The sequence below is a fragment of the Callithrix jacchus genome, chromosome 3 (genome assembly GCF_049354715.1).
Source record: "Callithrix jacchus isolate 240 chromosome 3, calJac240_pri, whole genome shotgun sequence".
Classification (NCBI taxonomy): Eukaryota; Metazoa; Chordata; class Mammalia; order Primates; family Cebidae; genus Callithrix; species Callithrix jacchus.
In genome coordinates this window covers 79,600,960-79,613,691 of record NC_133504.1, presented here as the reverse complement: position 1 = coordinate 79,613,691, position 12,732 = coordinate 79,600,960, and the positions used below count along the sequence as shown (strand labels likewise).

The window sequence follows — 12,732 nt, the reverse complement described above, 5'->3', positions numbered from 1 at the left end:
CACAACTCCTATAAGCTCAACAAACACCAATCAGGATAAAAATTAAAAATGCCTTTCTTTCGCCAAGTATAGTGGCTCATACTTATAATCCCAGCACTTTGGGTGGCTGAGGTGGGTGGATCGCCTGAGGTTAGTAGTTCAAGACCAGCCTGACCAACATGGAGAGACCCCGTCTCTACTAAAAATACAAAAAATTAGCTGGGCATGGTGGTGCCTGCCTATAATCCCAGCTACTCTGGAGGCGAAGGCAGGAGAACCACTTGAACCTAGGAAGTGGAGGTTGCAGTGAGCTGAGAGAGCACCATTGCACTCCAGCCTGGGCAACAAGAGTGAAAGTCTGTCTCAAAAAAAAAAAAAAAAAAAAATGCCTCTTTTTGAACAGTGAAAGCAAAAGAACGCCTTTTATTTATTTATTTATTTATTTATTTATTTATTTATTTATTTTTGAGACAGAGTCTCACTTTGTCACCCAGGCTGGATTGCAGTGGCATGATCTCCACTCACTGCGAACTCTATCTCCCAGGTTCAAGCAATTATCATGCCTCAGCCTCCTGAGTAGCTGGGTCTGTCGGCAAGCATCACCATGCCTGGCTAATTTTGTATTTTTTGTAGAGAAGGAGTTTTGCCATGTTGGCCAGGCTGGTCTCGAACTCCTGACCTCAAGTGCCCATCTTGGCCTACCAAAGTGGTGGTATTACAGGCGTGAGCCACCATGCTTGGCCAGAAAGCCTTTTTAAATCAACACAAATGTAAAGATTTCATTTCCATCAGAATTCAACTGTAAGAAATGTTAAAGGAAGTTCCTCAGGCAGAAGGAAAATGATACCAGATAAAAATGTAGAGCTACCCAGGAACTGAAGAACAACAAAAATTATAAGAATGTGGTGAGATGTAAAACAAAGTTTTTCTTGCCTTAATCTCTTTAGAATATAAGTGACTAGTCATGTTATTGTTGGCAGGAGGCCTCGATTCCTTGCCACATGGTTGTGGCAAGGAATCTCTACAAGGTTGCTTGAGTGTTCTCACAACTTGGCTGTTAGTTTCCCTCAAAGCATGGGATCCAAGACAGAGTATGTGAGGAAGAAACTGCAATGCCTGGTATAACTCCATCCAAAAGTCATATATACTTTCACTTTCAACACATTCTACTTATTGTATGTGAATCACGAAGTTCATGATTTAGGTGAGAAAAATCTTTTGAAGAGAGTAATGTCAAAGAATGTGTAGACATATTTAAAAATCACCACAGGTTTGTGGGTATTTAACAGCTGAAAGTAATAAACTGTTTTTCTTGGGAAAAATTACACATTACTCATCTATCACCTATATATGATGGGACTATGAATGCAGCAGCTCCACTCACTCCCAGACTCATGGTAACCTAGAGAGGCCACTGGACACTGAGGAAGTAAAAGTTTGATCAGTGATTTCACAGTACCTGCTGTTTTTGTGTATCTGCCATGGGTCTTTTCTGGTAACTTATTGCTCTATTTCAGGGCCTCGAATGATCAGTTCAGGCACAGAGACATAAATAATTGTAAATAATGCTGAGTAATCACAGATCATCTCTTTCTTTCTATGTAGAGTATTGGTCTTCATGTCAGACTCCTTAGATTGGGATCCTGGCTCCATCACTATGGAAAAGAGTAGCCTTGAGAACATTACTTAAACTTCTTTGTGTTCCAGTTTCCTCATATCTAAAATTGAGATAAAAAAATATAGCACCTTTCTTACTGGGTTGTTACGTGTATTTAAAGAGTTAAAATGGGTAGTTTTATGTTTATGCTTATATGTATAATTGCACTTATATTTATATTTATAAAATTCATATATATTTATTTTTATATCTCTATATTTAAATATTTTTAAGTGTGACTTCAGAGAGGATCTGAATCTGTGACTATTGGCATCTGATTTCTTCAACATACTGAAAAAAGCTTTTGGAGGAATGAAACCCAACAAAAAGATTGAAAATTAAAAGGTAGTACCAATATCATGATTTGAACCCCTGAATCCAGATGTGCCTGATCCATAGGTGGACTGCTCTACTCAGAAAGCCAATCAATTTCCTTTCTTATCACCTAAGTTAATTTCAAATTTGAATTTGAAAGGAATCTGAGAAATGCAGTATATAAAACTAGTAGCACTGCTCTTAATACAGCATGAGTCACCAAGAATGTTGACTTATGTTGCCCACAGCTATTATAGTACATACAATTTTAATAAAGGGAAAACTGAAGATGCTAATAAACTTTGAATGGTAAGTGGTGGTCTTAGTATGCAGGTAGGTGAGCTGGAATGGGGGAAGTGATTTGAAATTCTCACTTACTGGATCATTGTTTAGGAAGATTTTACCTCTGTCCTGAAACAGGAAGAGTAGTTCAGATGAAGTGAGGCCTAGTTAAGTGCCCAGAGGAAAAAAATTATCAAAAAATAAATGCCAAAAGTTATACTAAAAAGGGTAGGGACAAGGGTAAGTGAATGTTGGTATTAGAGAATTACAAAAAAATCTTTACCTTCTTTGAAATTCAGCTTAAAAGTTATATGTAATTTTTGTCTATTTGAAAACACTAATAAATTATATTAACCAATCACCTATCCATCAATTTCTTATCCTGCATACCTCAATTTTATACCAAAATTTTTCTAAAGTTATTTTGATGCAGTAAAGAATTTTAAACACCTATTATCTTAAGTTTGCGATACTTTTTGGTTTATTATTATTTAAGACCATATAAACTGAAACTTGCTATAAAATATATGACAATTTTCCCTTTGAAATTATGTGTGAATGTGTATATTATATATGTATATTGTATATGTAAGTGTATATACAGACTCATATAATAATATATATGTTCTCTTAACCAAACAATTTTCTGATATATTCTCTATTTTTTGCTGAAGCTTACTTTATAAAGTGCTATGAAAAGTTACCATTGAGAAAAATTCATTGTGAAAAATAAAAGGATAGGAAACCAATTGAATAATTATCTTCAGTAGAAATTAAATTATTCTTTACTTCCTGGTGCTCATAAAAGATATAACATTCATTTGTTCAAACAATGAAAATTAAATGACAAAAGAAAAAGAATATGAATGCTATATTTTTTTATAAAGGAAACACTTTTAAAAATCAATTGCCATAATATTAGCAGCAAATCTTCTTAGTTAATATTCTAAGGAGAAATTGAGAAATGATCAGTAATGCTAATAATGAAGAACATAAAATGAAATTAGACTGGCTTTGCAGGGACAATAACAAATGCCTTTGAGTCCACTGTAATTTATTCAATTAAGTCACATGCAAAATAAACTAAAGTCAACCACTGATAATAAAGTGTCCAACAACATGTTAAAAATAAGGAATGTTTCAAAATATTAATGTAAAATATTTTGATATCTGGCAAATGATTGATTTAATTTTTTATTATTTGCTCAAATATATAATCCTCATGTAGGGAAAGTTTTCATGTCACAATTTTATCAATATTTGTTAGAAGCACACAATCATATTACATGTTGGTAGCAAGTAGATTATAAAAGTGTAAAATTAGAGTTCATAGATACAGCCTGGTACTGCGGTATCCCATTCCTTTGAACATCATGATAAATTTAGGATAAATATTTAAAAGTAGCAATTTTGTAAACTGAACTAAACTGCTCTATTTGATTAATTCATACTCTAATAACTCTTTATTATCCATGCCATGGGCCATGTTTTGGAATTCTAAGCAACAGAAGTTAGTAGGTTAACTTTGGCCTTAAACAAATTTTGCATTCGAAAAATTTAATCCAGGAAAGGGATTTAAAGGAAGAATTAAAAAATGACCCATTTATTCTGAGCTTGAAAAAGGCACATCATGCAGAGGAGAGCTGGATGCTACCACAGTGAGAAGTGACTTATATTCATACCACATGCTAATATTTCAGATTTCGCTGCTGTCTTTTCACAGTGAAAATAGCCCACACTCTTGGCCTCATGTCGAGTAACACACCTGGTAGTGGGAAGAAGACCTTGAAGCAGATGAACTGCTACATTGCTCATAGCACTCGCTCTGTGGGGAAGCTGTGCTCATTTTGAGCTCTGCTGTGGATGAAAAGGCAAACCAATAACCTGTGGAAAGTCAAAACACACACAAAATTAACCTTGATAGGCCCATAATGGAGAAACCAATCAAAAGACAACATAGTAGCCAGCATACTAACTCGGATTGACTCAATATGCTTTCTCTAACAAGGCATTTACACTCCTTGTTAATGTATCTGACTTGTTCTCTTTGCTCCAAATTTGAATGTTTATAAAGCAAGTCCCTTTAAAAAAATGTTTTATATCTTTTTTCTCAAGTGTTACATTAACATCTCCCATAGGATTGTATATATTTGTTTACCCCTAGTTCTTCATAATCATTTAACCTTTATGTATTATTATAATCATCATTACATTTAATCATATTATTTTCTTAACAAATAATTCTTTCCTAAATATGATTGTTATTATTTTCCTTATAAATTATCAGTATCAAAGAATGATATCAATATATTCTAGAATAACCATCCTATTCTTTAAATGCCTCTGAAAAACAATTCTATATGCTCATTTCCAAATTTTCACATTCATAAAATTCTTTCACATTCATAAAATTCTTCATTTCATCAAACCTAAACTGTTCCTATTTAAAATTACATCCATTTGCTGTGGGTCACTGGAAATAGGCGACTATTGATTACATTTTCTGCACAGTGAATATTAAGGATGAAACTGTCAAGGAGACATTAAATGTGACATCTGGAATCATGAAGACAGAAAACATCTTGAAAGTTCATTGCCTTATCTGGAAGTCAATATCTACTTAACATCAGGAAAACTAACAATTACTTCCTGATTAATACTTCAAAACATAAGTAACAAAATTAGGTCTTTGTTTCTTTGTTGCAATAACATTATGGTAAATTTTTTGTTTTAAAATAATTATACTATCTTACCCTCTTGTGTTTAATTATTGGTAAGTTAGTTTATTTACCTGTCCATTGACTAATTCAATAGTCTTTTCCTTATACAAAACAATCTTATGTATCTAACCAATTTTATAATTTTTTGAGCAAGAGAATACCGGAATATTATTGATGGTATTTTCCTATATTTTTCAATGGTATAGTAATCAAATTTTAAATGACTAGTATATATCAAACCTCACTTTATTTAGCAAACACATTTATTGCACTGGCCATGTACCAGGCATAATTATAAGTGCTTTAATAATATTAATTCATTTAATCTTAACAATAAATTATATTCTAATCACAATATTAATGTTGAGAAGTGTGCCAAGGTAACACTGCATATAATGTAATAATAGAGTTGGAATTTGAACCCAGATAGCCCCAGTTCCAGAGTCAGTTCTGTTACCCACCGTTTCATGCAATCAAAAAGGAAAGGGAGGGAGGACACTATGAGAGGATGGCTATGGCAACATGCTTTTTGAATCTCATGAGCATACACAGAGCAACTGGATAGTGAAACACACAAAACAACTAGATCAAATGTCCCAAAATTATAAGCAACTTTGACAGCAAATTGAGAAGGCAAGATATTTCTACAAACTTCAAAACACAAATGATTGAGCACCAACCATCAACAATCACAAGACCCACAGGACAGCAGCCTCTGTGCAGGAGAAACCAGAAAAAGCAACAGGGTGTCTTGTCACAGCATTCCAATTTGAAGACAGCAGCTGAACTGAGAGTGTTTTTGCCAAATCTGGTATGAAATGAGTTGAGAAGTCCACCGTAAGATAACATGAAAAAGCTGGTGCAGTTTGGCCTGTGGAAAATCTTAAAACAAGTGAGTTAGGTTTCCTAGGCATAAGAGAAACTATGTGAAATAAACTCCCTACGTGAAATGAAAATTGAGCAAAGCAATTACAATAGAGATAAAGGTTAAGTGGGGTTTCAAAGAAAAGTGGAGAAAAAAACAGGAAATCAGAAAGCAAGCTACTACAGTGTTGACATTACATGAAAACTAAAAAAGGAATTGAGAGAAATTTAGAAAATCTCCTAGAATCACACCACCTTCACGAAGTTTAGAAACAAAAAAAATTTACATCAAAATAAATAAAAACATTGAGGTCAAATTCCATACAAAGTTTTTATATGAAAGTATAACAAAAAAGATATTTTATAGACAAACTATAATCTACTAGTTCAAAATGAACTCAAGTAAAATTAAAATTACTTAAGAGATTAAAAAAACAATTCAGGAATGACATGAAAGAAAACCCGAGAAGTATATTAAGAGAACTCAGGAAAGAGAAATTTTTTTAAAAATTCAACTTTTCAGAAATAAATTAGAGAAACATAAACACAATAGGAAACACCTTAAGATAAATAAAAGGTAAAAGATAAAAAAGAAGAAGCTTTAAAATTCAGAAGTAAATGAAAGAAGAGATTTAAAAAATTAGGAAGTGACAACTATTGAAGATAGGCAAAAGAAGAATTTTCAATAGACAGTAACAGCCCAAAGGATGAAAGAGGAATAAAAGAAAAAGAAAATGACACTAAAAATTTCAATTTAGAAAAACTACCTAATATAAAGAAGAGTTATAAATTACATATTAAAAGAGCATATCAGTTGGGAGCGGTGGCTCACTCCTCTAATCCCAGCACTTTGGGAGGCTGAGGCTAGTGGATCACCTGAGACTAGGAGTTCAAGACTAGCCTGGCCAACATGGTGACACCCCATCTCAACTAAAAATACAAAATTAGCTGGGTGTGATGGCACGCACCTATAATCCCATCTACTCGGGAGGCTGAGGCAAAAGAATTGCTTGAACCCAAGAGGCAGAGGTTGCAGTGAGCTGAGATCATTCCACTGCACTCCATTCTGGGCAAAAAAAAAAAAAAAAAAACTTCATCTCAAACAAAAAAAAATTATTTCACATATGTAAGAATATGGTTCCACATTGACCAATGTCACGAAATATGAAGTTTCAAAGAAACAGAGATTTTTTTATATTAAGTTAATTAATTAATCAAGAAAAAAGTACTAGTTTATCATTAGTCTCTTTGACAATGACATTTAGCCTCAAAGAAAACAGAGTAATATATTCAACATATGCAATGAAAACAAATGAAGATTTTAAACTCAGCAAAACTGAGTTCAAAGTATTATCGATACATAAGAACTTAAAGTTCAAACTATTATCAATATGCAAGAATTTAAAAAGTATGTTCCCTTGAGCCATTCATAAGGAATTTACTAAAGGCTGAACTTCAGACAACTAAGATGACTAGAAAACATCACTGTAAGGATGAGTGGTGAGAACTAAATTTATGGACGTTTATAGATATAAAATTAATGATGATTGTCATGGAAAGGGTATTGTTTGAATAGCTATGTGTTCTGATATTTTTTAATGATGAAATAAGTAAGATCTTTTATGAAAAACTACTTTCACTGTTTTTATTAATTATATTAGCAGTAGAATATTTATATTATTGTTATAAGATTATTGTGTGTCTACTGCTGTATAAAACAAGTGAGTAATTATCATCACTTATGATCTAGAGAATAAGGGTTTTCCAAGGTGGAGAAATATAGATGGAATGTACAGTGGTTAAGATGAAAAGAAAAAAAAAAGAAAACCTGCAATGAACTAGAATTATCAATATGAATCATGCTATTGGAATGCTAATTTTTATATTTTGCTGACTACCTAGCATACTTAAGTCCCAGACTGTAGTCTTAAATTACCATCTATTACTAAAAGAAGGTGAGGCTATATGGGGATATGGCTGATTCCAGCACTGGAGCAGGGAATGTAAAAAACCATATCAGACATCAAGGAAGCCGTTAAAGGCCATTATAATCATGTCAAAATGATGCGAAAGCTAATTTCTAGAGGCTTTTATTATCCAGGGATAGACAAACTATTTCATAATAGTACAACATTATTGGTTAATGTTGAAGGATAATAGACAAACCTATTAATTCTCTTGAATATAGATATACAGAAGGACAGAGTCAAGCATTTATCATGCCTTTCCAATATGAATTTTCCACTGAGTAACCAAGTACAAGAGGGGATGTGTCTCTTCATAAAAGTATTTAATTAACAAATTAAGATAAATAATAGAGAAATATGAGATATTTAATTCCTCAATTAATAATAATAGAGGAAATTCCCCAGTGAGTTAATGAATTGATGCATTAGAACCACTTCTGACAATGTCACAAAAAAGAGATAATGTAGACATAATTTTGCTATCTATAAAATTCAGATTATGAGATATTCTCTACAGGTCAAACACTCAGTGTTTTTTGGCAGACTATAAAAGGTCTAAAAATAGCAAAATTTTAGTACTATTAAATTATGCTATCTAGGCATTCTCATTTATATGTAACATTAAAAGAAATGTAGTGAAGTGGTAACTAAAATAGTCAGGATAGTGATTACTTTGGGGAGGAGAAAGAAGGTTGGAAATGGTATAGGAATTCTGAGGAGACCTCTGGGTAGCTGGCAAATTTCTATTTAGCAACTTGAATGGTAGTTACAAGGGCGTTCACCCTAAAATATTTTATTGAGCTATACATATGTGTGTTTTCTATATCTGCATTTCATTTTCTAGTAAAAAAAAATAAGAAACACCAATTTTTCTTTAATGAAACATTCAATTAGACGCACACGTATTTTTCAAGTGTATAACTAACTCGAAAGTAGATACTTTCTATCTTAAATCTTATTTGGGGCATAAGAATTCATCTGGTATATCAAGCCAAATATCAGAAAGTCATTGTATATGTCATGTTCCTCTCATGACAGATCTAATTTGGCTCTTCTGCTCTCTTAACATTTCCACACATATCTCCCTTTCTTGTCAATCCCATCAAGTCCTCCTTCCAGAATTCTAATGCTTCTTTCTTGTGTGATAAAAATTGTCTGTTATATAATCACTACGTTCTGTCTTTTACTTTATCGTCCATAATACTACCAAAGTGATATTTTAAAACTTAATATTAGTAATATTATATTTCATGATGAGGATGTCAAATGTCATTTAACGAACATGTAGAAGTAGAACTTAAATACATAAATACGTTTTCTGCAAACTTTCAATTAACACTATTTTAAAACAAGTTTAATTCAATCATTGGATGAAGTAATAGTACCGATTCAATGAATAGAACAAATACACAAGGGCTTAATGTTTCAAAGAAACTTGAATGATATTCTTCAAGTTACAGAAATTTGCCATAATTGGAGTTTATTATGGCATTTGTTATATTAGAAGCTGACCATCTAATGAAGCTAAGTTCACTGTAGTCATAGGGATCATCAAAAAGATTCAACTTTAGGTCTAGCCATTCAGAAGAACTCATGTGCTTGCAGTGATAATTTTATTTTTCTCTTATGATGACTAATAGAGTTGCAGACAAGACTCTCACAGAGTCACAGATTTTTTCATTTTCAACTGGAAAAATGCCTAAAGGGCCTAACACTCTCATTTCACAAATATTGACTCTAGGGGGAGACACTGGAAGGGTTGCTCAAATTTCTAGCACTAGAGGTGACAGAACTCTCTATACCTACTGCCCTTTCCTTCAGTATTGATATGGTTTGGATGGGTCCCCACCTAAATCTTGTCTTGATAATTCTTAGGTGTTGTTCCATAATTCCCAGGTGGGAGGGACCTGGTGGGAGATAAGTGAATCATGATGGGGGTCTTTACTATTCTATTCTCATGACAGTGAATCACGAGTTCTGATGGTTTTATTAAGGAAAGTTTCTCTGCACAAGGTCTCTTCTCTTTTCTGTCACCATGTGAGACATGCCTTTCACCTTCTACCATGATTATGAGGTCCCACTAGTCATGTAGAACTGTGAGTTCATTAAACCTCTTTCTTTTATAAATTGCCCAGTCTCAGATATGGCTTTATCAGCAGCAGGAAAATGGACTAACACAGTAAATTGGTACCAAGAGTGGGGTTCTGCTCTAAAAAATACCTGAAAATGTGGAAGCAACTTTGGAACTGGATAACAGGCAGAAGTTGGAACAGTTTGGAGGGCTCAGAAGACAGGAAAATGTGGAAAAGTTTGGAACTCCCTAGAGATTTGTTAAATGACTTTGACCAAAATGTTGTTAATAATATGGACAATGAAATCCAGGCTGAAGTGGTCTCAGATAGAGATGAGGAACTTATTGGGAACTGGAGCAAAGGTGACTCATATTATATTTTAGCAAAGAGACTGGTGGCATGTTGCCCCTACCCTAGGGATTTGTGGAACTTTCAACATGAGAGAGATAATTTAGGGTATCTAAAGAAGAAATTTCTAAGCAGCAGAGCTTTCAAGATGTGACTTGAGTGCTGCTAAATGCATTGTTTTAAAAGGGATACACAGCCTAAAAGTTTGGAAAACTTACAGCCTGACAATGTGATAAAAAAGAAAATCTCATTTTTTGAGGAGAAATTCAAGCCAGCTACAGAAATTTGCATAAGTAATGAGGAGTTGTATGTTAATCACCAACACAGTGGGGAGACTGTCTCCAGGGAATGTCAGAGAAATGTGTGGCAGCCTCTCCCATCACAGTCCCAGAGGGCTACAAGAAAAATAAAAATGGTTTCATGGGCCAGACTCAGAGTCCCTCTGTTGTATGCAGTCTAGCCACTCCAGCCATGACTAAAAGGGGCCAAGGTGCAGTTCAGGACTTGGCTTCAGAGGGTGCAAGCCCCTAGCCTTGGCAGCTTCCCCATGCTGTTGAGTCTGCAGTGCACAGAAGTCAAGAACTGATGTTTGGTAACCTCTGCCTAGACTTCAGAGGATTTATGGAAACACCTAGATGTCCAGGCAGAAGTTTGCTACAGGAGTGAGGTGCTCATGGAAACCTGTGCTGGGGAAGTGTGGAAGGAAAATTTGGGATGGGTGCCCCTCAACAAAGTCCCCACTGGGGCACTACCTAGTGGAGCTGTGAGAAGAGCTCCAGATGCCAGAATGGTAGATCCACCAACAGACTGTGCCTAGTAAAGCCAGCCCATGAAAGTAGCTGGGAAGGAAGTTGTACCTTGCAAAGTCAGAGGAATGGAGCTGTCCAAGACCATTGGATCCCATCTCTTGCATCAGTGTGACCTGGATGTGAGACATGGAGTCAAAGGAGATCATTTTGGAGCTTTAAGATTTGACTGCCCTGCTGGATTTTGGATTTGCATGGGACCTTTAGTCCCTTTGTTTTGGCCAGTTTCTCCAATTTGGAATGGCTTTTTCTACCCAATGCCTGTACCCTCATTCTATCTAGGAAGTAACTAATCTGCTTTTGATTTTACAGGCTCATAGGTGGAAGGTACTTGCCTTATCTCAGATGAGACTTTGGACTGTGGACTTTTGAGTTAATGCTGAAATGAGTTAAGATTTTGGGAACTGTGAGGAAGGTATAATTGGTTTTAAAATGTGAGGCCATGAGATTTGGGAGAGGTTGGGACAGAATAATATGGTTTGGCTGTGTCTTCTCCCAAATCGCTTCTTGAATTGTACCCCCCATAATTCCCACATGTTGTGAAAGTGACTTGGTGGGAAATAACTGAATCATGGGGATGGGTCTTTTCCATGCTACTCTTATGATGGTGACTAAGTCTCAGGAGATCTGATGGTTTTATAAAGGGCAGTTTCCCTGCACAAGCTCTCTTCTCTTGTCTGCCACCATGTGAGTCATGCCTTTTACCTTCCACCATGATTGTGAGGCCTCCCCAGCCACGTGGAACTGTTTGTCCATTAAACAACTTTCTTTTTGTATTTCCCAGACTCAGATATGTCTTTGTTAGCAATGGGACAATGGACTGATATAGGTATCAAAATAGAAGAGTTTAGGGCATCATTAGAGCAAACCAAAATTTCCAAGAGAGAAACGAAATCTATCTCGACACATGGAGGCCTTCCTGATCACACATTGAATGGGGTGTGTGAGGGAAAAAACAAGAGGATTTACTAGCTTAGTTCAATCCCAGCCCTGATTCTGATGTACTTTAAGGTAGCAGAAGGCATCTTTTACCCACTGAGTTTTTCAGAAACTATGTTACTGAGTCAAACAGTTTATCACCATTTATTTCATTATATTATAATAAATTGCATATTTTTCATAGAGTGAGTCAAGAACAATTTCAAATTATAGTTCTCATAAAGATGTAAATTAGCACAACTTACCCAAAGGAAACAGAAAGATTTTTGAATTTATAACACAGAATGATTTTTGACAAAACAAGGAAGAAAATATGAATAAAGATTATGGCCATCAAGATAGAGGTTAAGAAAAGGAAATCTAAGTCAATCCCCTAACTTTCTATGTCACGGGCATGGAAAAAGGAGATAAAGACAGTGTCACATCCAATTTTTGCTCTTTAATGTGAAGATTACATAGAGGAAATTTTTATATTTTCAATAAGAAAGCTTTTCAAACACTAAAAATTGTCACAAATCAGGTTTTACATATAAAATTGTTTCTATTTCCTTTCATTCAACAAAAAGAGCATAACCTTTCATTTTTTTCTCTGTAAATAAGATTTTGTTTTTCATAGTGAATTAAGAGTACCTGTGTTCCAAGCCTAGAAATTATCCACAGTTCAGATAAATGAAGTCCACAGTTTGGTCATAAACAACTACACATTTAATACTAGTTATATGTGCCAAATCAAGATGTAGCAAAGAAGGACGTAACTTCAAACAGAAAATCTTAATATATACC

The 12,732-nt window shown here is 34.5% G+C and overlaps 1 long non-coding RNA gene across 4 annotated transcripts in view; it reads right to left on the bottom strand.

The window, feature by feature from the left end:
• The window catches only part of LOC108590926 (uncharacterized), an 80,969-nt gene extending 75,122 nt beyond the window's left edge, over window positions 1-5,847 (bottom strand). For all 4 annotated transcript variants that reach the window (XR_008480114.2, XR_004740712.3, XR_004740711.3 and 1 more), the window contains exons 1-2: window positions 5,634-5,847; window positions 3,999-4,117 (exon numbers count right to left, since the gene is read on the bottom strand). This is a non-coding gene — a long non-coding RNA (uncharacterized LOC108590926). The remainder of the gene's footprint in view (window positions 1-3,998; window positions 4,118-5,633) is intronic.
• Window positions 5,848-12,732: the final 6,885 nt, after the last annotated feature.